A 22,777-nucleotide genomic window follows, 5' to 3' on the forward strand; every position below is an offset into this window, starting at 1 on the left:
CACCTGTTCATGGAATTTATTTGTGCATTCTGGATCTGCCGTATCCATTTAACATACCACCTGTGTCCAATTTTATTATTTAGTGGATCAGAGAATATCCAGTTCATGATGGATGTTTCAGGTTACAGTTACTGGGTGTCTTTTGGTCGGGCATGCAGTTTCTGCAGAGTGTGTTAGCAATCCAAGAACTGATTTTCATAGTTATTGGCAAAGATGGAAGGCTTACTCCAAATCCCTAGGGGTCTGTGTTGTAATTCTCCCATTGGGTCTTAGTTGAGGCTCTATAAAGCATCCCTGTCTGTCAGAAACATTTTAGTTACCATTGGAACTGATAGGTCACAAGGCACAAGTGTCAGGGTAGCTCACACAGTGGTCGGGGTCTGTTTTATAGTTTCTTGCCCCAGGACTTATTCAAAACTGACAGCTTTATAAATTACCTGGTAAATATATTAATGTGGTAGATATTTGCCTGCAAAATCTAAAGCAGCCCATCAAGTACTATGCTTCTTTCTTCATGGCGGGCAGTTCAAGACACAGAGTCTTGTCTCTCACTTACAGGAGGATATCCTGACATAATCTAGGCCCATGGCCTTCTTTACAGATTTTTCTGTCTTCCGAAGTTTCATGGCATTTATCTCTCATCTTCTGGCATGCATGTCTTATTAATACATTTAAGGTATGTGATACTTCCTGTCCACCAGATCTAATTAGCATAATGACCAGAATAATGTTCTGTAGGATAGCAAGATGCTTAAGATCCTGTGATATTATATTATATTATGACAGAGAGCAGGATATTGACATGACTCTGAGGAAAGACTGTGAAAGTGCACTGCTGACCCTTCCAGCTGAAAGCAAACCTTTTGATTTGCTTCTGATTATCTTTATTGATGTAGATACAAAAAGAAAAAAAAACTATAAAACAACAATGTAAATGTAGATTGTGCATTTGAAAATCATTAAAGTGATACATTTCATATTTAAAAAAATAGAAAATATCTGCTAGGTCAATAGCTGCATACCAGGTGCCAGAAGATCTGTTGACTTTCACCAGTAAATAGTCCACCTTCAGAACAGCAGCTTGAATTGGAGTTACCACATGATTAAGTTTGAAATAATCCACAGTCATCCTCAAAGACCCACATAGCTTTTTTACCAGCAAAGCAAAACATGTTCATTAAAGGGTGATGCCATAGGAATAACCACCCACTGCTTTTTAGAAGTTCTTAGTGGAGGAAATATGTCTGAAATTCCCTTATAGAAAGTCAGTTTTGAGGAACCCTTTTTGGTCCATCTTAACCTAATAGCTATCACTCCACAGATCAGATAACCAATATGGAGATTATGCTGGTTACTAAGCATTTCTAAGTTGTACTGTATAGTCTGGGGCAGGGATAACAGTAGGTTAGGTTCCTTATTTTACTGAACCCACAGTGAGACAAGTTTGAGTCAGGAGTCCATCTATCCCCTAACATTCATAAGTCCTCACTCTTGCCAGTGAACTCCAAGGCATTTGTGGAACTCTAGAGATTAGAATCAGCTCAAAGTCAGTGTCAAAATTACCCAAATGTTCTGCTTATTTCTCTGTTGTCAGTGCAGTCACTCTGGTTAATGGATGCTAGTTTCTTGGCGAAAGACATGAAGAAATATTTACAGCATACGCATGTGGTAACACTCGAAGGCCCTTTCCCAAAGGGGCTCAACTTTCTCCTCAATTGGAAGACCCCAAGTCTTTTTGAACTGACTTATGTCTGATAATTGGGTAAGAAACTATGAAACCCTATTACAATGTCTTGATTTCTATTTTTGCCCACTAAACTTACAATACTTCCACTTTTACACTACAGTTAGCACTTTGGCAGACTGTCTATCCATTCTATTCCTTTGCATCCCTAATCAATTTGCCATCATTTAGATGCACGTGAGTAAAAATATAGATCGCCCCTGTCGTAGTCTATTTAAGCTGCTGTAACAAAATAATATAGATTTGGTGTCTTATAAACGACAGAAATTTATTTTTCTTAGTTTTAGAAGTTGGGAAGTCCAAGGTCAAGGTGCCAGCAGATTCAGTGTCTGGTGAGGGCCAGGCTTCAAAAACAGCTCCTTCTTGCTGTGTCCTCACAAGGCAGAAGGGGCGAGAGGTCCTCTCTCAGGCGTCTTTTATAAGGGCACAGTCCCATTCATGAGGACTCCTCCCTCATGACCTATTCACCTTCCAAAGGCCCTGCTCCTAGTACCATTACCTTGGGGGCTAGGATTTTAACATTTAAATTTGGGGGAGACAAACATTCAGACCATGGCACCATTTATTCCAGCAGCATATAATGATAATTTTGTACAAACATATTTTTGATGGCTAAGCATCACCACCAGGGCTCTACCATACCAACACCCATTATTCCCACTGAAATCAGGGAACTGAACTTCATTGCAACATCTGCCCACCGTGATCTCTGACCTATGGCAGATAGCCACAACACTTTCAATTAATTCTGATGCTCTCCTGAGCAATGCAGTTTTATATCTTAAGGAAGGGGATGTCCTCTAGGACTTCCTGGGATGGTTAAGCAGTGACTGAGCAAGCTGCTCATGTTAAGTTCATTCCAACAGTCCCGTCTCTTGAGCCTTTAGACTCTTTTCTCTACATTATTGATTTTAGGGTTTTGCTATTTGAATATGATCTATGAATTAGAACTTGTTTGAAATACATAACCCCAGGCTCACCCTAGTCCTACAGAATCAGAATCTGCATTTCAACAAGATCATCAGGTGATTCTTCTGCATGTTAAATTTTGAGAAACCATGCTGTAAGTCATTGTTGAATCCAGGCTTCAGTTAAGTTTCACATCATAACTGTCTGAGTCAATATGTTACATCTAGAATTCCAGGTGACTGCTCCAATATTAATTAATTCTGCCTGATCTAATCTTTTATTCCATCTTCCTGGGTCCTACTCCTTCAGAATTTACTCCCATTCTGCCTAAGGGAAAACAAACACATTAAAATATGACCTGACTGGGAGAAAGCTAGGGGCAGAGTTACCCATAGGGTATGCAAGGTGCTGGGCAGACATATTTTGTCTACATAAACAATTCTGTTTAAAAATATATTGTCAAAATCATAGCACATGTGAGTTGAAATAATTTATAATATATGCATAACTCTTTGGAACCTGTTTCTATTGAAACAACATAGATCTCCTTGCCTCTGCAGTTCCCTAAAACCACTTATCAATTAACACTGGTTGCATCATTACTCGTGGCATTGCATCATGTATCATACTGTCCATGAATACTGGCTTCCAATGACTCTCAAAAGTTGCAATTGTGCATCATTCGTGATGACTACAAATGCAAGCTCTTCCAGTGTATGCAAGATATGAATGATAATTTGTTTTCTGGTCATGTTAAGCTTACCATTCAGAATTTAATAGTATAAACATAGAGCAGGGCTTCTTCCAATCACATCTTGAACTCATTAGGGCATAATCACTACAGCCTGAATGTGGTCTCATTCAATGTTGAACGTACCTCTGCTCTCAACACAGCATCACTGGGAGGGAGAATAGGCAAAAGACCTATGGGAAGAGTGAGAAGGGGGGCACTGTTTGTGCATGAAATGTCTGTTCTTCCAATTCGCATTTCTTAATACTGACCTGAAGAGCACAATGACACATCTTCCTAGATGGTTACTCCTGATCTAAAACTACATCATCCCTGCAGACTCCCTCCCTACAAGCCCTGCCCTGGCCCACCCACAAGCTGTACTTCAACTTCAGTGCTTATGGCTCTAGCTGCCAGGATCTTTGCTTATTTGTGCTACCTAAAGCCTTCCTTGTTTTTTTCTTCTGAACTCAACTCTGTTTTTAAAGTTTTTAGTGTATATTATCTAGAATTCCCAGGTAATTGTCATGGGACAGATGTATTTGTCTCAATGTACGAGGTTTCCAAAACCAAAGTCCTCACTATCTTTCTATTTCAAATAAATTCAACTTAATTCATCTCAATTTATCATGCATATATTGAGAACCTAAAATGTATCAATTCATTACTAGACATTGGAGATCAAGAGCTAACACTCAATTCCTGCTTTTAAGAAATGTGCAGTCTCGTGGAAAAGGCAAGCATATTTTAAAATTATAACACAATTTGGTAAGTTCATGTCCATTTTTCAGAATAAGCAGTGGGAGGGACAGACTGAAAGGAGACAGGGCAAGAGACCAGAGACCAGTATTATACAGTGATTATTTGACTAAGACATTACAGGGTCCATAATAGTGTCTCCATGTGAGATTTCTTCCCTGACATTTCTCAAGAAATTTATATTTTTCTAAGTCCTGGATTTTAGAAAAATCAGTCAAGAAATCAGAAAAATGAAAGTATTATAATTCTCCTGTGAGAATTAGAGCTTAGCAATTAACAAAGAGACATTGCTGGCTAAAAGGAACCTAATGACATCATGCCAAAAGTAAGAATAGGAACCCTGAGCCACAGAGACAAGTATTAAGGTTGACATATCTGAAAACCAGACAGAGGCATGTGAGAGAGAAGCAGTCACAGCCCAATCAGTCTTGCTTAGGGCTGTGGCCATGGAGTCAGTGTGTGTTTGTAGCCCTGTCTGCTGGTAATCAGTCACTCTTGCAAATGAAATAAATATTAATAAGATTATACATACAGTATATGTTATATAAGTCCTATAAGTAGTATGTCAAGAAATACAAGTTGTGGAAACAAAATAAATCCCTAAATGGACAATTTTGTCATGCAAATCCATGTGGGTGATGGTAACTTTGTTAGAAGATATGAGTGTCGTGTTATTTGAGTATGGCCCAAATTGTTGGCATTTTCTAGTGTTTACATATCTGCTGTTCATTGATGTTCTTTTCAAGTACGTTGACCCCTCGCAAAAAACAAAACAAAACAAAAACAAAAACAAAAAAACTACAAAGAGAATAAATTGATGTTGTTTTATGATGTCCTAGTAAGAAATCAGAAACTGATCTAAAATCTGAATTGACAAACATAATATATTTTTCAATGGACAAATGAAAACCAAAACAAGCAGATAAAATATTTTCATTGCTAAAAAAGGAAATGAACTTATTTGAAGGAACATGTTCCCTGACTCCCAATTTGAAGATGCTTTTGAACACATCTTTAACCAATCAATTCAATTAATGTAACACAAGATGAAAGACATTTTTCTACATTTGGAATATTTGTCCTAATATTGTCCAAAACTAAATTTGACAGTGAAATTCATGCCTATGTGTCTTATAATTTTATTTTAAGGATAATTTTTAAAATATTTAATATTTGTTGTATTATCACTCAATGTGCCAATAATCTTTACTTGGCATTGATTTTGTGTTTATTTTCTCTTCTAATGTTTTCTGTTATCAAATATGTATATTAGTTAGAGGCCATTTTTACATGTTATTGAAATACATAATTGTGTCATAATATTTTGGTTCATAGTAATAGTAGCAAAGCATTTATTATTACCTCTTTTTCTTTCTTTACAGAAAGTCTCTCAATTTTTTAGTATAATCCTGTTACAGAAAAATTCTTCATTATTTATGATTATGACCAATTTTTATTTTTTAAAAACACGTAAGTAATATGTTACACTAAATACAGAATAACTTATGAGTTTGCAAATTACTAGGCATTCTATTTTCTTATTTCTGCATCACAAAAGTTAATATCCGTCAGGAATTTGGAAGCAGTGGCCAGTACTAAGACAGCCACAGTGGAAATGAAGAGGAAAGAAAAAACTAAAGAGGTATTTAAGAGGTAGGATCGCTATGATTGAGTGGCTGATGAGATGTGAGGAATAGGAGAGAAAGAGGAATCTAGACTAACTTCTAAGCATCTGGTTTTGTTGACTTGGTTGGTACAGGTTTCAGGAAAAAAGCAGGGGGTGGTAGTAATAGTAGTAGTAGTAGTAACATTGCTCTTTTGAAATCCATTCTTGATCCTACAGCCAGAGGGGTGGTATTGAGGGGCGTTAGCTCAGCTGAGATTGTCACAGCACATAAAGTTTAAGGAGCCCAAGTTACTTGGCTGGGGATGTCCTTGGGTGTTTGCAGCTTAGCACAGGGGTTTGTTCAGGAGTGGGAGGCTTGCCATTCATCCACAAATAGATGGGAGCTATAATCACAGGCATGTCAGTATTTGTTTCCAAGTACGACAGACTTGTTTAACAGATCTCAAGTACAACAGAAGAGATGGGTGTTTGGGAGCAATATGGGATAATTATTTTACAGCTTTCTCAGCCTTACCCATTATCTTACCCATTATCTTAGTCATTTTGGCAAACAAAACATGACAGCTGGTTGTGGCCTTTACCATCTAGAACTTACACAGTTACAGATATATATATATATGTATCTGTGTGTGTGTATATATATATATATATGTGTGTATATATATACACACACACACAGATATATATATATACACACACACACAGATATATATATATATACACACACACACACATACTGTAAAAAGTAAAGGAGAAATGCCTTCTGGTTTTACTTAAGATTGAAACCAAAATTTCAGTGAGAAGGAGAAATCATCTTCTTTCTCCACTCCCTTTTCCTTTAGTTACAACAACATTTACACACACACAGAGGGAAAAATTATGAAAATAAGTCAAGTAGAAAAAATACATTACAGGTAATGACAAGAGATGAAGAGAGCTCAGCAGAACCACTGTGTCACATTAATACAAAACAGTCAATCTGTGTGATACAAGAACCTCATTCTAACAATTTTTTAAAACTTGAGCCTTCGTGGCCTGTTCTGGTTCATACACCACAGAGCTTAGAGGTAAAGGTGAAGGCTCCAGAGTCAACCGAATTGAGGTTTGAATCCCAACACCACTGTTCTGGGCTACGTGGCCTTGGGTGAGCTATGCAATCCCTCTAAGCTTCAGTTTCTGTATGTGTGAAATGAGTCACCCTTGACTTCTCCCATTCTCTAACCTCTCCACCAGTCATCCACTAAACATTTCTTGTATCTGCTAACTTCTCTCCATCCCCACTGCCATGTCCAAGTTATGGATATCTCATATGTGGACTGTTACAGCAGGGTCTATTTGTTCTCCCCACATCCATGTTGCTCTCTTGAAATCCATTATTGATCCTTCAGCCGGAGGCATCATTTGAAATCATAAACTGGATCATATCATTCTGCTACTTAAAACCCTGCGATATCTCCCCATTGCTTTTGGAGTTTACCACCACTACCACCTGACAATGGGGTGCCTACCAAAACACTCTAATCTCCCTCTTCAAGCTCCATCTCCTCTACACCACGCACTTTGACCATTAACCTCCTTTCATCCTTCAAGTCTCAGCTTAGAAGCCACTTTCTCAGGAAGTCTTTTTTCCTCTCCACCCCACACCCTACTTCCTGCCTCTGGGTGTTCCAACAACACGATGTACTTCTCTCATCATGACACACATCACACTCAATGACAGCTATTCACTTGTCCATATTCCCAAGTAGACCATAAGCACTTAAGAACAGTTACACGTTTATCTTGTTCATGTTGCATCCTCCACCACTTAGCACCATACTTGGGGTATAGTAAGTGCTCAAAAATAATTGTTGCATGAATAAATAAGTGAATCAAACTTCTAATTTTCTGTATTTCTAGCTGGGGTGTGGTCTCTCATCCTGGCCTCACTTCCTGCTTGCTGTGCTCACTTCATACTGGTTACTGATCACATGATACCGAATCTAGATTCCTAGTTGATATATATGTATAATATATATATTTACAAATTAAATATAATATCTACATAATAGATAAATTATAATTACATAAACATAATATTTAATATATTTAATTGATTGTTCTGTAATCAATTGATTAATTATTTGATTGACTTTGATTTCTTCATTCTTCCATTTCATCAGCCTTTGACCATCTTATTTTTATAGTAACTATAGCCCACTGGCAGTTTATTTTAATCTGATTTATGCATTCTGCCTTTTCTAAATTTTTATTAATTTTTTAATAATTACTTCTTGTATCAGCCACAATTTTATCAGGAAAATAGAAGCCACTCTGTGTCTTCTACATATTAATCATTTTAAGACAAGAAAGTGAAGCTTCTGCAACCGTTAGGGAAGTGAAGGTCAAGGAGGCAATTGTTAACACTCTGCTTGGAGCACTGAAGCACATGATTTCCAGGAGCTCACCTTGGAAACTGTAAAACTTACGAGACTAGAGATGCTCTAGACATCTATCTCCTCTCAGAGCACAAAAGGCATTTCTCCAAAAGTTCATCTGAAAGCTGCTTTGAACCTTACGTCTCTCCATGCGTGTGCCCACAACTGCCTCTGGAGAATACTGGACTTGCCTTCCTCCTTCCTCATATGAGTGCCTCCTCCTGGATAGTCCCTCCTGGAACCTCACAGAGAAGAGAATTCTGCAAATTACAACTACAGTCCTGGTTTCTCTTCCATGAAGTGGGGAGACATTAGAAGGGGTGTCAAGGATGTTCAGTTGACAACAAACAGCTCCGCACACTTGTTCTATGCTCACTGAAAACAGTTATGTTAATGACACTTATGACAATAAACTTAGTGAATATTTTGTTTGTTCACTGGGTACCAATGCCCACTTTCCTGTAAAATAACAAAAACTAAATGGTAATGCACATTCGGTGTGGTACATACAATGAATGTTATGACTGACGCTGAGCTGTTTGCATTACTGTTTTGTGACTCTTAAGTGCATAGATGAGTCACATCCTTCTGTCCTACACATAACCTATTAAAAGCAACAGACCTCTGCAGACCTGGGAAAAAACAGTGCAGTCTTGCGCTCTTAGATTTCATTCCTGGCAAAGGTGCTATAAGTTAAAATGATGTAAGCTGAATCAGACTTTCCAATAGAAACCAAGCCACATTCATTACCAACAGCTTAAAGATTAACTTCTTTATAGAAAATGACCACAGATGTCACAGTTAGCTAAATGCAAATGGTACATCTGTACACAAGTCAATGTGAGGCTTTACAAAATGTATAGACACTGAATAGGGCAATACAGAAGTCAACCACTGGATTATAATCGCTATTTAAAATGCTGGTATCTTTTAATGATTTTTGTTATATTTACCCGAATGAATAGCATTTGTTCAGGGACTCTTTGGGCACATTCTGAGAGTAATCTTTAAAAAGATCTGTAAGGAAACTTAGGAATGTGTGATATGTTTTGAGAAATAAACCCAGGGATGTGTGCTTGTTGGTGTCCATCTGCTTACAGTCCCCAAATGTACAAAGCAACAAATAATTGGCCACTGGGCATTTGAATTCTCAGTTTTGCTTTCTGAACTGCTGGCACATAAATACTAGCTACTTACTACCTTATACCTAAAAATTGCTTTTAAAATGCACAACTTAACCTCCATTTTCACTGAAATTTCTGACATTTTATCCCCTATTACATTGTTACAAAGTGTCAGGAGCTCTCAGTTCCTGGCCTAGAACAGAAGCTAGGTCCACTAATATATGAGTGGGTCTGGCTGATTAGGTTGATTATATAGGTTGATTTTCTTCTGAGTCCAGAAGCAATCCTTTTGCAGCCATAGTAGAATTGAATCCTCTAATAGAGAAATGTTACTTTCCGTTTTTTAAAAAAAACTCTGAGTGACTAGTTAGAATACTTGTAAGTTAAAAGCAGTTTCTTTTCCCGCATAAGTGTACTGGAATGTAGAGATCCAAATTCATAGTCTTCTCCAGAAGTCATTAGTTTGCTCTAAACCTTTCTGGGATTTCTGTTTGTGAACTACCTTTTAAATAATCATAATCCAGGTGATCCATGTCAATCACTTTACTTTCACAAGACAGTTTTCATTTGTCTGCAACCTTTCCTTTCTTCCTCAGTCTCTCTCCTCTCCTCCACTTAATCTGCTGAAATCCAGGTTTTCCTTCTCTGTTACCTTCATACTGGCTCCAGACAGGAGGCATTCTTAAGTGCTCGGAGTGGGTACCAGAGCAGGGATAGTGGAGCCCAGCTGAGGCTGCCTGGGCAGGAAGGAGCACATCATCAGGAAGCAAACTCCAGGCCACGTATAAAAAGCATCACACTCAGAGAATGGCTGTGTTCCCAAAGTCACACACCAGGCAAGTTTTACCAAGTCTCTGGGAACATCCGTGTTTCCATCTGTGAAATGAGTAAGTGGGAAGAGTTAACCTTTCTTCCTTCTCTAACCTTTCTTCTTTCTCCAGCTGTATGGTGTGTATTGTTTGCTTGCTGAAAGAATCCAGTAGTTATAACTTACTAAACCACTAAAATGGAAATAGTTGCCAGAGCTTAGTGCAAATTTAGATAGAGAGAGCAAATTTAACATGTTCATTTAAATTCCAATACTATATGCAAAAGTGAAGAGATTGGGTGTAATTGGATGCATCCTAGGAAGTGGAATTTCCAGAAACATGAATAATGACAGAAAGAGAGTGGACTTGGCAGTGCCTTAATTCAAGTGGCCAAGTACTGTACGGTTCTGGAAAACACTGGTCCTCTTTATGTGAGCTCTTCCCATCTGCCTTTGACTTCCTCCTGCACCACCTGCCTCCTCCCAAATGCTCTGCTCCCAAATGCCCTGTTGACCTCCTGGAATCCTCTCCAGCATGGAACCTTTCCTAAATGACTGGCTACAGATAGTGATTTGTCCTGCCCAGAGCACTAGTCAGGATCTAAACCCACAACACTTGCCCCACCCCAAGTACACTAAAAGTCACTAAACTAAGACCAAGATGTAATCTCAATATTTGATTCAATTCTCTTGAAAGTTGCCCAGAATTTCCCATTATCAATATATGCTGTTTGATTTGGGGACCACATTTGTTATTTTGTCTGATTTGACTCTGAATTTCTGCATTTAGCAGGTAAACTTTGGATTAACTCTTGAAGCAAAAGACAGCATCAGGCTTAATAAAATTGATCCCAGCTCATATAATATTCCAAAATTATAGTAGGCAGGTGATCTCCACAGATGTCCCTGCTGTCATACTCTGTAAATGCAAGGAGGACCAAGGTCACCTGTGGTTCGGTGGGTGGTGCCGCGTGCCCAGGGTTGTAGTCCAGGCTCCTCTGTTGGAGCTATTCTTCATGGTCTTCCTCACAAGAAATAAGGTGTCCACCTGTATTCATACGGGTCTTCCTTCCCAGCTTTGGCTGTGCTTTGAAGATTCTTCACAAAGGGATGAACCCAACCACCTCTTCTGTCTGAGAAGCTGAGTTTGAAACCAACTCCCTTGTAGGTAGAAAAGAGGCCAATTGGAGAGGGTCCCTATTCTGCAATTGGAGAACAGGAGCCCAGGGAGATACACGAGGACTCACTCTGGAATTACAATAACAAGACAAGAGAGTTGAAAATAACATGTGTAATAAGCCCAATCACCTAACCTGCTGGGGATGGATGGGTGGGTAGATAGATGGAGCTAGCAGGAGACCTTTGTCATTTAGGCCAACACCTTCATTTTATAGGAAACTGGAATCCAGAGACAAGTAGTGACATGCTTTCTTATGCTACTGAGAGTCTCACTGTTTGAATTCCATGTGATCTTTTCTGCTTCTGCTAGAAATACAGTTAGGTTAATTCTCAAACAACAACTTTCCTTCCAGAATCCTAGAGAGTCAAGGAACTGTAGGGCCACTATTACCTACCCCACAGTCACCAGTACCAGTCCCACATCCAAAGTCCCAAGAAATTAAGTAAGCAAATAAACACATAAGTACATTTCAGCTAAACGTATAATCACAAGGTATATATTTTAAATTCTCAGGCTGATGAGGTCATTAAATAATCTAGAAGGAAGAAACTAAGCCAAAACAAATGCTATAAAATATGACTGGAATAACTGACTGACTATAAGAAAGATAAAAGAATCCCAGATTTCATATCCATAAAACCCAGATGAGTATCTCATTGATGTAAACAAAGTATGTGTGTGTGTGTATGTGTGTGTGTGTGTGTGTAGATAGATAGATAGATAGATAGATAGATAGATAGATAGACAGATCCTCTTCTATAGATGTTTTGAGTAACCACTATAAAGAAGACATGTGACACTCAAATATCCTAGGGAAGTGGGCTATGGTTGCATTTACTGGGCAGACTGTCTGGAAAAACATTGTAGTAACTGAGGTGCTTGTGCTGTCAGGGCAAGGCTGTAAAAGTTAGACTCTCCTCCTTCATACCACTAAACATCATAACCCCTAGTACTGACAGAAGCCCCCTAAAACTGGGTGACAGACAGCAGGAGCTACTATGAAACTCCCCCCAGTGATGTCAAGACTTCTTCCTGGAAGAAGACAGTGACTGATGTGGCTGTTCATCTGAGTCATTTAATGGTGTATGTACAGAAGCTGTTTCTCTCTGTTCTGCCTCTTAGGAGGGCATGCTAACTATTGGAAACTGATTCCAGGCAGTGTGAGGAGTAAGGCCAGCTCATATAGGCACTTTAGAACCTCGATCATCTCCTAGTGATTTACAGTGCTTTGTTTCTTCCTGGGACAGAGGAGTGCTCTGTGAATCAAGCCATTCTCAGTTTGTCAGCCCGCTGTCAGTGTTTGCTGAGTCTTCAAGTCAAAGACAAATTGGAACAGTGTGGAGACTTTGGCAAAGGGCTTGCTACCCAGTGTTTGACCTCTCCATTTTGATGAAAAAATTCTAGGGTGTGGTTGGCCCTAGGAATTATTCCTCTGACTCATATTCACTTTCCTTTTTTCACGCACTCAGAATGCACCACTCTGAGCACCTCATAGCCCTGAGCAGAGAGAGGCCAGAGTTGGGGCAAAACCCTATTGGGGCCCACTCCCAAGACTGAGAAGACAAACAGGGAGGCATCTCGCCCAAGCCAATTTCTTTCATCACCCAAGGTTATTTAGGGACACCATTGCGGCACACTTCATGAACCCCAAACTGGTTCTAGCTCTCAGAGGTGGGAATAGACCTACTTAAGATCTATTAACAAAGAATAGATAATTAATCCAAGCAAAGAGATAGGTAGTAGGTTTGGTATTTGCCCTTCCTGTTGGGAAGAGGAGCAAGGGGACACTGCATCTTTAGAGACTTGGGCTAACAACAGGCAAAGATCCTAGCACCGAAAAGCAGTTGGACTGTTTCTGGGCATTGTGTTCCACGCTTCATCTTTCATCATCTGATTCATCAGACATCAACTCTGTTGGCTCTTAGGGTGCAAATGATGAAGACACAACAGCAACCTTCAAGCAACCCATAATTTCGAAGGGGAGGCAGACACCTAAACAGTTTCCATATAATCAGTAGGTGTTAAGGCAGACTTATGCACAGAATGCTATTTTTCTTTTCCCAAGAACACAGGTGGTAACACACATACACATACTCTGGAACATAAGCTCAATATTGTTATATGTCTCCACTCATAATTGGAGTCCCAGGAATATTTCAGGTGGAGCAAGAGAAACTCTACCAGCACTGAGAATTGAGAGTCTGCACAAGGGCCTCCTGTGTTCTACCACTTTCTTGAAGGTGTTCCCACTCTGAACATTTCACAAGCACTAGCTCACTCAGTCTGAAACAAAAAAAGTGAGTATACAAAACCCTGTAAAATACATAGCACGCTGCCTCCTTATGGGAGGCGTCCTGTGTCTCACACACTCTGGAGAACAGAGAAGATGTGGTTGTCAGCTATCCACAGAGCTGACCTTGGCTGACCTTCTGTAACTTTGAACAAGGCTATGCCTTTCTATTCCGGGGAATTCTTTGAATAGGATAAAATGTTTGAATAGAAATGAGGTTTTATTGGAAAGTGAAGTTGGAGAGTATTAAAATGATGATGATGAGTGGCATTTATTCACTAATTTATGCATTCATTTGGTCTGTTCTTCACAATTATATTTGGATGTCTGTTGTGTGTTAATACATTGGTGCAAAAGTCACATATGTGTAGGTGGTAAAAATGAATAAAATGTGCCTGACCTCAAAAAGTTACCCTCAGTGTGAAAAACTTGAGTTAATCAATTAACAAAAATTGAAAGAGGAATCACACAAGTGTGCTAATAGAAATATGTCAGGGTTCCAGCTTTTGGTTCTGTATGTAAGAAACTTAAAAGTTGCCATTCTGCAGCAACAAGTAAAACTTTGAACAAACTAAAAAACCAACAACTCTTCTTAGATCTATAAGAGAAATGAGGTCACAGGGCAAACTACTGCTCTCAAAATTGGAGAGCTAGACAGGCAGATACAAAGAGTCACAACTTACCAGAGCAGAAACCCATGAACTAACCTCTCTGAGATCCAGCACCTGGAGAGGAAACCATGCATTGCTGGAGGCTGAGTATGGACAAGTTTAGGACTTAAAAACACCAGGGAAACCCAGTAACAGAGGTCAGGGTGGGGAGCACACTTTTGTGAGTTTTACCTCCAAGAGCTTGACCAGTTTCTCATGGTGAATATTAGGGGAAAAAAATCTCCTTGTGCTCCTGGCAGAAGGAAAGAGAGGAATCATTTTGAAATATGCCAGAGCACTCTGTTCTTTTTAACAAGATATGCCCTCGGGAGAAACTATTTAACCAGAACCTAAACTGCAGCGGTTTTTATCAGAGTCTTACTGACCTAGGGGAAGGAAAATACCCAACTACAGCAAACTCTAGCCTTCCCCATGGGAGAAGGAAAATGCCCAACTCAAGCACACCCTAGTCATTCCTTTTCACCTAAGGGGAGTCCAGAGGAGACTGAGAAATATTTGTGAAGTTCACAGTCCAAAGGTGTAGGTTCCCTAAAAGACTAAGACCTAACCATAGACTATAGAATGCTTCCTCTACCCATGTACCTTACCATCACATTACTAAAGAATTATTTACAGCAGTTTCTTTAACCCAGTACATCATGTCTGGCTATCAAGAAAAAATTACAAAGCAAATGACACAGTTTGAAGAAACAGAGCTCCTGCCTCAGCTTCCTGAGTAACTGGGACTACAGGCATGTATCGCCATGCCCAACTGAGGCAGGAGGACTGCTTGAGCCCAGGAAGTCGAGGCTGCAGTCAACCATGTTCTGAAACCACTGCACTCCAGCCTGGATGACAGAGTGAAGCCCTGTATCAAAAAGAAGAAAAGAAAGAAGTTGAGGAAGAAGAAAGAAGAAGAGAGAAGAAAGAGGAGAAGAGAAGAAGAAGAAGAAGAAGAAGAAGAAGAGGAAGAAGAAGAAGAAGAAGAAGAAGAAGAAGAAGAAGAAGAAGAAGAAGAAGAAGAAGAAGAAGAAGAAGAAGAAGAAGAAGAAGGAGAAGAAGAAGGAAGGAGGAGGAGGAGGAGAAAGGAGGAGGAGGAGGAGAAAGGAGGAGGAGAAGAAGAAGAGGAAGAAGAAGGAGAAGAAAGAGAAGAAAGAGGGAAGAGGAGGAAAGGAGGAAGGAAGGAAGGAAAGAAGGAAAGAAGGAAGGAAAAAGGAAGGAGAAGGAGATAGGGGAGGATGAGGAGGAAGAGGAAGAAAGGAAAGAAGGTAGGAAGGAAGGGAGGGAGGGAGGGAGGGAGGGGAGGACAAGAATAAGAGGAAGAAGAAGAGGAAGAAGAAGGAGAAGGAGGAGGAGGAGAGGAAGGAAGGAAGGAAGGAAGAAAGGAAGGGAGGAAGGGGAAGGAAGAAAGTCAAGGAGAAGAAGGAGGAAGAGGTGGGGGAGGATGAGGAGGAAGAGGAAGGAAGAAAGGAAGGTAGGAAGGAAGGGGGGGAGGAAGAGGAGGAGAAGATGAAGAAGAAGAAGAAGAAGAAGAAGAAGAAGAAGAAGAAGAAGAAGAAGAAGAAGAAGAAGAAGAAGAAAGAAGAAGAAAGAGGAGAAGGAGAAGATGAAGGAAAAGCAGGAAGAGAAGGAGGAGGAGGAGGAAAAGGAGGAGAGGAAGCAAGGAAGGAAGGAAGGAAGGAAGGAAGGAGAAAAGGAACAAGAGAAATATGTGAACAATAGTGACTGATAATTTTCCCAAAATTGATATCAGATACCAAACCACAGATCCATGAAGCTCATGAAACACCAAGCAGAACAAATGCAAAAAAATTATATACCTAAGCATACCATATTCAAACTATAAAAAATAATCAAAGAAAATAGAAAATTCCTGAAAGAAGCCAGAGGGAAAAAACAACTTATCTATGGGGTAACAGAGGTAAGAAGTATATTTGAATTCTCCTCAGAAGTAATGCAAGTAGGAAGAGAGTGGAGTGAAAGTTATTTAAAGTGGTGTGTGTAGGGGAGAGAGAGAGAGAGAGAGAGAGACAGAGAGAAACTCCACCAACCTAGAATTCTGTGAAGGAGAAATAAAAACTTTCTCAGACAAATTTGAGAGAATTTGTTTCCAGTAGGCCTGCCTTACAAAAAATGTTAAGAAGTTCTTTAACATGAAAGAAACTTATATAGATCAGAAACTCAGATTTACATAAAGAAAGGCAGAGCAATAAAGAAGGAATAGATGAAGGTAAAATAAAACCTTTTATTTTTCTTCATCAATTGATTAAACAGATAAGTTTGTTCAAAATCACAATAGCAACAAAGTATTTGATTATGCATGCTTGTGCTTATGTACACTTATATATAAGTGAAATGAATGGCAGCAAGGATGCAGGGAACAGGGGAGAGAAATTAGAATTATGATTTTGTTGTTATAAGGTACATCATCCATTAAAAACAGATTGTTAGAGTAGAAACAAAACCCAACTATATGTTGTCTATAAGATGTGCACTTTAAATAAAAAGACACATATAGATTAAAAGTAAATGGATGGAAAAAGATGTACCATGCTAATCCTAATCAAAAGGAAGTAGGAGTAGCTATGTTAATTTCAGACAGAACAGACTTCAAAGCAAGGAAAATTATCAGAGATAAGAGGAGCATTATGCAATCATAAAGAGGTCAATTCTGCAAGAAGACATAACAATCCTTAACTTGCAGAGCACCAAAACAAGAGAGCTTCAAAATATGTGAGGTGAAAATTGATAGAACTACAAGAAGAAATAGGTAAATCCACTGTTATAGTTGAAGACTTCAACACCCCTCTATTAGAAATGGGCAGATGATGTAGGCATGAAATCAGTAAGGACAGAATTGAACTCAGTGGCATCATCCATCAACTGGATACAATGGAAATCTATAGATTGCTTCACTGAAAACAGCAGAAGACAAATTTTTCTGAAGCTTATATGGAACGTTCATCAAGATAGATCACCTTCTGGGCCATAAAACAGACCTTAACAAATTTAAAAACATAGAAATCATCAACTGTGTGCTCTCAGATCACAGTGGAATTAAATAAGAAATCGAAAACAGATACTTGGAAAATCCCCAAATACATAAGGATTAAATAACACACTTCTAAATAACACATAGGTCAAAGAAGAAATATCGTGAGAAATTTAAATGTATTTGCAATTTGTGTTTCAATGGAAATGAAAACACAACTTATCAAAATTCTTGAGATTCAGTGAAAGCAAATCTTACACAGAAATTTATAATACTAAATATATATATTATAAAAGCATAAAAATCTAAAATCTAAGCATCTATCTTCATAAACTAGAAAAATAAGAGCAAATTAAATCCAAAGTAAGCAGAAGGCAAGACATAATAAATTAGAGCAGAAATCAGTGAAACTGGAAACAGGAAACCAATAGAGAAAATCAATGGAGCCAAAAGTTTATGTTTTTTAAAAGATTAATAGAATTGATAAGCCCTTAACCAGGCTAACTGAGGAAAAAGAGGACATAAATTACTAATAGTAGAAATGAAAGAGAGTAGAATATAGGAATATTGCAAATAACTATGCCCACGGACTTAATAACCTAGGTAAAATAGGCCAGTTCCTCGAAAGGCACCATCAGCCAAAACAAACATGAGAAGAAATAGACATTCTGAATAGGTCTTCTCTATTAAAAAAAAATGAATCAATAATTAATACCCTTTCAAAATGGAAAGCAGAAGGCCAGATGGGTTCACCTGTCAATTCTACCAAACATTTAAGAAATTATACCAATTTTCACAATCTCTTTCAGAAGACAGAAGCAGACTTATTTATGACTTATTTTATGAGGCCAGTATTGCACTAATACAAAACCAGACAAAGACATTATAAGAAAAGAAAACTACAGGCTAAGAACATGAATATAGATGCAAAATTCCTCAAAATATATTAGCAAACTGAATTCAAGATGTATAAAAAGCATACACCATGACAAAATTGGATTTATCCCAGGTATGTAAAGCTGGTTCAACATTTAAAAATCTATCTATGTAATTCATCACAGCAATTCACTGCAGAAAAAAATCAAAAGCTCATAAAAATAGGCACAGAAAAAATATTTGACAAAATTTAATGCCAATTCATGATTTTTAAAAACTCTCAATAAACCAGAAATAGAGAGAAATTTCTCAACTTTACAAAGAATATCCACAAAATACCTATTGCTAAGGTACATACTGGTGAGAAACTTGAGACTCTGTCAAGAGAATGAAAAGTAAGCTGTAGACTGGGCACAGTCTACTTTGTAGAGGCACTTAAGTCAGAAGACACAGAATTCCCTTAGGGGAAAAAATTCAGGCTTAAAACAAGCTCACAACCAAAACTACAAATGACATAAAGAAACAAACAGCCCTGGAGTGAGGGAGTGTATATGGGTGTTAAGAAGATGTAACAAACAGGCTTGGCACCTCCAGCACTGAAGATAATTACACAATTTGAGAAGAGTTATAATACATGGACACATAAGCTGATTAAACAGACAAATGGAAGAATAGAAGCCACAATATCAATAGAAGAAAGTTTGGAAAAGTAAAAAGCAAATTTGATTTTAAAAACTACATAGGTCAGGCGTGGTGGCTCTTACCTGTAATCCCAGCACTTTGGGAAGCCAAGAAGGGTGGAATGTCTGAGGTCAGGGGTTCAAGACTAGCCTGGCCCATGTGGCAAAACCCTGTCTCTACAAAAAATAATAAAAAAATATTAGTAGGGCATGGTGGTGTGCGCCTCTAGTCCCAGCTACTTGGGAGGCTGAAGCAGGAGAATCGTTTGAACCCAGGAGGCGGAGGTTGCAGTGAGCCTAGATCATACCACTACACTCCAGCCTGGGCAGCAGAGCAAGACTCCATCAAAAAAGAAAAGAAAAAGAAAAAAAAATGGCATAATACTTTTACGAATGAAATCATTGTCACTGAAAATTTAAACCTCAACAGATAGGTTAAATAGCAGATCCAACCACCTAGAAAAATAATGCATTAGTATTTTGAAAAGTTTAGCATTCACATATTCTGTCTCAGCAATTCCATTTCTTAGAACATAACCAAGATAAACCCAAGAAACATGAATAATACTGTTTGTAGTAGTGCTGTTCACAATAGCAAAACCTAGAAAGAACTCAAATGCTCATTGACAGAAGAGTGGATAAATAAACTGTGATACAGTTGTGCAATTGCACAATGAAACATTCTAATACAGTCAAAACAAATGAATTACAGCTACATGTAGCAATTGGTATGAACTTTGACAACATAATTGTGAATTAAAAAAAAAAAAAAAAGACAATTTTCACCACTTTCAAAATGTTACAAATTTTTGTAATGTTAAAAAAAGAGCTAAAAATGTACTTTTTAGTAATACATATATTCTTAAAATATGAGCTAAATGGTTTTTTTGCAGTTAAGAAATAATAAGCACAAGGTTCAGGGAGTGGTTACCTTGGATGAAAGGAAGCATTTGGACAAGGTGGGGAGGAAGCACATGGGTAGACATGTTACTGTTGGCACTCTTGTCCCTAATTTTTCTATGCTATTTGTGAATGGATACATACATAAACACATAAAAGAGGGTCATGCATGAACAGATGGCAAAAGTATATAATGAATCAAAGATTAACTTCAGTCTAATTTTGCATACCTGAGATTTTTAAATACCTGTAGCCAACCAGATACAGCTAAAGATGCTACCAGTGAACTACAGGATAACTTAATTTGAAATTTCACATACAGAGATAAAGAGATTAGATAGAGATAAAGAGAGAAATAAAAAGATGGGAAGACATAAAAGCAGTCGATATATGGAGAATAGAATGAACAAGAGCAACACTGAACTAGGGCCTACCTAACGTACTGGAGAGGCATACCAGAACATAAAACAGAGGGAAAGAAATATTTGAGGAGATTATGGCTGAGAATTTTCCAGAATTGAAAAAAGAATTGATTCGTGATAAAAGACTATAAGAATAGAAGTAAGGATCAGGCAAGATGATCAATGAGATGCAGCCAGGTGGAACAGCTGCCACCAAGGGACAAAGATGATTGGCACACTCCAAACAGATTTTCAGAAGAAAGGCACTGAGAGCAGTCAGAGGGAAGATACAGAAGCTGAGCTGAAGCGGGAGGAAGCTGGGAACTCTGCATGGGGCTACCATACACTGGGACTCATTCCTGGCCCCCAACAACTTCAGGGGAACAAGTGAGTTGAACTGACAAGGAGCAACCCACTCTCACCACAGCCCTCTGAAATCCTAACAGGAGGAGACCCCATCGATCATCACAAACACTTGAGTTGGCAGGGAGAGCTGCCTAGAGAAGTGGAACGGGATGCCCAGAGAGTTTGGTGCAGGAGCATCTGTAGTGGAGCATGGCCAGGATGGCCATCCTCTTAGGCTCAACTTGCTCCCATAGGAGACTTTAGCCCTAAGGAAACTGTTGAACCTGAACTCTGCAGGGAAGTCTTGCCCATCAGATGGGGCCAGTCTGACCTAATCACCCCTTGGTCTGCTGGTCTTTCCCAGGGCCCCAGCCTGGCAGCAGCTGCTTGTAGGTCAGCCTTGGGTTCCCTGGGGGTTTCATCATAGCTTCCGTGCTAATGGACCACGCCTGACCAGTGGATAGCTCCAGTGTGGTGGCCCCCATGGCCATACAGCAACCTACCTGCTCCCTCTCCACATTGCAGCTTCCCCCTGGCTCACTGCAACCCCTCACATTGGTTTGCAGGCATGTGTATGCATGAGCAAATTTTGCTTTCCTTTCCCTACCAGCACACATGTTTCCATGCATCCTACCCTGCAACTGCTGCTGCAAGGGTTCAGTCTGTCCCCCAACCCTGCCAACCACCATTGCAGTCTGGGATCTTTGACAGGCACAGAACCAGCCAACCTTGCCCCCACCAGTGCACTATCATTGGGCCAACACTGCCTCAGGAGATAAAATAGGCATGGAAAACAGCAGACCCTCTCTTGCCCTGAGCAACCACCTCTGCATGTGAGGCACATGTAATGCACAAAACCTGCACCTGCCATTGCCCTCCTTCTATCCCAACACCACTACCAGTGTGACTCCACAAGCAGACACCACCAAAGTCCCCCAGAACACTTCCCAGCAAAAACCCTACAAGCCAGAAGAAACCAGGAGCCAATATTCAACATTCTTAAAGAAAAAAAAAATTGAACCCAGAATTTTGTATCCAGTCAAACTAGGCTTCATAAGTGAAGGAGAAATCCTTTTCAGACAAGGAAATGCTAAAGGAATTTATTATTACTAGACCTGCCTTACGATACCTTCTGAAGAAAGCACTAGATATGGAAAGGAAAGACCATTACCAGCCACTAGAAAAACATACTTTACACAGAGCAGTGACCCTATAAAGGAACCACATAAACACACCAACATAATAACCAGCTAACATCATGATAAGAGGATCAAATACACACATATCAATACCAACTTTGAATGTAAATGGGCTAAGTGACCCAATTAAAAGGTACAGAGTGACAAGCTGGATAAAGAACCAGGACCCATTGTTATGCTGTCTTCAAGAGACCCATCTCACATGCAATGACACTCATAGATTCAAAATAAAGAGATGGAGGAAAATCTACCAAGCAAATGGAAAACAGAAAAAAACGAAAGTTGCAATCCTAATTTCAGAAAAACAGACTTTAAACCAACAAAGATCAGGAAAGACAAAGAAGGGCATTACCTAATGTTAAAGGGTTCAATTCAAAAAGAGCTAACTATCCAAATCATATAGGCACCCAACACAGTAGCACATAGATTCATAAAGCAAGTTCCTGGAGACCTTTGAACAGACTTAGACCACCAAACAATAATACTTTAACTTTAGACTTTAGACACAATAAGACTTTAACACCCCACTGACAGTATTACACAGATCATCGAGACAGAAAATTAGCAAAGATATTCAAGACCTCAATTCAGCACTGAATCAGTTGAACCTGATAGACATCTACAGAACTCTTCACACCAAAACAGAATATATGTTCTTCTCATCACCACATGGCACATATTCTAAAATCCATCACATGATCACACATAAAAGGCTCCTTAGCAAATGGAAAAAAAAAAAAAAAAAACTGAAATAGTAACAACCAATGTCTTGGACCATGGCACAATCCAATTTGAAATCAAGACTAAGAAAATCACTCAAAACCATACAATTACATGGAAATTGAATAACCTGCTCCTGATTGACTTTTGGGAAAATAACGAAATTAAGGCAGAAATTAAAAATTTCTTCAAAACTAGTAAGGACAAAGATACAACACACCAGAACCTCTGGGACATAGCTAAGGCAATGTTAAGAGGGAAACTATAGCACTAGATGCTCACATCAAAAAGCTAAAAACAGCCCAAGTTAAAAACCTAACATCACAACTAAAATAACTAAAGAACAAAGAGAAAGCCAACCCCAAAGCTAGCAAAGGACAACAAATAACTGAAATCAGAGCTGAACTGAAGGAGATTGAGACATGA

Source organism: Macaca nemestrina, unplaced genomic scaffold (assembly GCF_043159975.1).
Source record: "Macaca nemestrina isolate mMacNem1 unplaced genomic scaffold, mMacNem.hap1 Scaffold_46, whole genome shotgun sequence".
Taxonomy (NCBI): Eukaryota; Metazoa; Chordata; class Mammalia; order Primates; family Cercopithecidae; genus Macaca; species Macaca nemestrina.